Raw genomic sequence first — 2,500 nt, forward strand, 5'->3', positions numbered from 1 at the left:
GCAAAGAAGACGCATTACACTTGTCTAGTCGGTAGCAAAGTCAGAGGAGAAACAGGGCTACTGACAGCTTTTCTTGGGCACGGGACAAAGTCATCTGAAAGGGCCCCTTACCGAATACACACCCCATTGCCCCCCCCCCCCCCCCCACCCACACACACACCCGTCTGTGGACCTGAGGAGAGATTCATTGTAGCTTCGACCAGCACAGACAAAGACGTGGGTTAAGTCCATCTGAAAACTCTGACATTATGGCAGCTTTGCAAGACCAAGCTCACCAGTAGCCATGCTACTGTAGCAATCTGTTCATTCTGCTGTGAAAATCCACCGAGAACAATCAAACAGACTAGATTTCAATTGCAGGGATGTTGAAGAAGTTTAGATGAACTTCATATGGCTGCAGAGGTAATGCCCACTGAGCCTACTGAAACCCAAATGCTTTGATTGGAGACCAGGGATAATCAAACAATAGCTTGATGGGGTAAACTAAGGGCATGGTAGCTAGATCAGAGAAAAGAGTGGTCTGATTCAATATCGCTTCGGTAGCATACATTTCATTGACGGTAAGCCTGCCTTTGAGAACTACGAAAGTATTGCATCTCACAGAGGCAAGAATTAAAAGAGCTATTAGTAAAAGAGATACTACTCCAAGAGATACCAAAATGTAATTACAAAATCATAAACATAGCCTTCCAATCTGAGAGGGCTCTTAAAGCACACTCTGTTCAGTGGCAAAAACGAATTAAAACGGGGATAACTCGACATCAAAGCATAGATTCTGATGCTATCTTGAACGTGTTGGCCTTCAGAAGTTAAACAGTTCATATATAGTGCTATTATTAGCACACAAGATTTTGTTAGAGCTCGTCCTTCAACCTTTGAAACGTTATCGCAATAGCAATAACCTGTGATAGACGCATGAACAGGGAAGTTGAAGGAGGGTAACAAAAGGGTCAGTTGTCCCAGTCCCAGATTCAGGGGCGCCGTCAGAAATGTTGGGCCCCATGAAAGATTTGACTTTTAGGGCCCCTTTAAGGGCCCCTGTCAGTGCTTGGGCCCTTAGAATCTGTAACACCTGCCCCCCCCCTCAGCGACACCCATGCCCAGATTATTTGGTGTATTTGTGTCCTCATTACATTGTATGGACTGAGCAGGGGGGCCTTTCAGATGATTATTGTCCCAGGCCCGGGCAAAGCTGTCAATGGCCCTGCATACGCTCGGACACATACACAGATGGACGGCGGGGCAGATGGGCATATGGACAGACATATGCTTCTGGCTCTTTTGGTAGCCAAAGGCATATTGATCAAAAAAGAAATCCCTTTGAAGTCACTGAAAGATGTTATCCTAGGATAATGCCAGAATGTAATTGGGAAAAAAATAAACATAGCCTTTTTTATCTTGAGATCCAATCTCTTCTTTTTTCTATTTTATTTTGGATCATCTTTTCCTGAAAATAAATCCCTTTTCTGTAATGTATTTTGTACAAGGCGTGCGTGGCCAGACTATTACATCTGAGTTTGAAACAGAAAAAGAAGAGGGAAAAAAAACCCTAGGTCTATAGCGGTATATACAGAGAAAGCAAATCTATATCACTGACACATTATTATGTTTTCTGCAAAGTTTACCAGCCGCGTAGACAAAAAGTACAATCAGGAGGATGTATGGGACGGAATTGTAATTACACCGAGTCAAAGAGTTCCAAAAGAACACCGAGCGGACCTCTTACCCTCATCAGTCCGGAACCGCCACAACAACAAACAAATAAACAAAACGATCAATCAGCGGAGGGATAAACATGGCGACAGGCAGAGGCATCCTCTCCTCACCCTCTCTCTCTCTCTAATGAGGGGACTGATCAGGCATCACAACCAACACTACTCCCCTTCCCCCCACACACTTAACATCACTCCATCTCATCTCCATCCCTCTCTCTCTCCCTCTGTGTGTGTGTGTGTGTGTGTGTGTGTGTGTGTGTGTGTGTGTGTGTGTGTGTGTGTGTGTGTGTGTGTGTGTGTGTGTGTGTGTGTGTATGTGTGTCAGTGTGTGGCTGTCCTGCTTTGAACTCTATTTGCATGCTGCGTGCCAGTCTCCTTTGTACACGTGCTAGTGTAATCTTGATGCGATGAGGTGCAAAGTTCAGCTTCAGGAAAAACTGTTAAATACTGGCCGCCATTTTGTTGTGAAGAGTAATGACAGTCTACAAAGCATTAATAGATGCAAGGTAGTTCATGTTTCGACAATATCATTTTGCCAAATAAATATTTATTCACTCACTCCACTTTTGACTTTGCTTTGTTTTAACCTCTTACTGCAGATGGGGTCGCCGGCGCCGGTAAGGTTATAACATAGGCTCTGCGCAAAGGAGTTAAAGCAACGTTCCGCCATGTCTTATAAAGTTCCCTTACTCCTGTTCTTCCTGTCATTCTCTGACTCTGGCGACACCACTTGTACCTCCAAGCAAGCATGTTTCATCGAACCGAATGGGTACAGCTAGCATCGA

The sequence above is a fragment of the Engraulis encrasicolus genome, chromosome 9, assembly GCF_034702125.1.
Source record: "Engraulis encrasicolus isolate BLACKSEA-1 chromosome 9, IST_EnEncr_1.0, whole genome shotgun sequence".
In the NCBI taxonomy this organism is placed as follows: Eukaryota; Metazoa; Chordata; class Actinopteri; order Clupeiformes; family Engraulidae; genus Engraulis; species Engraulis encrasicolus.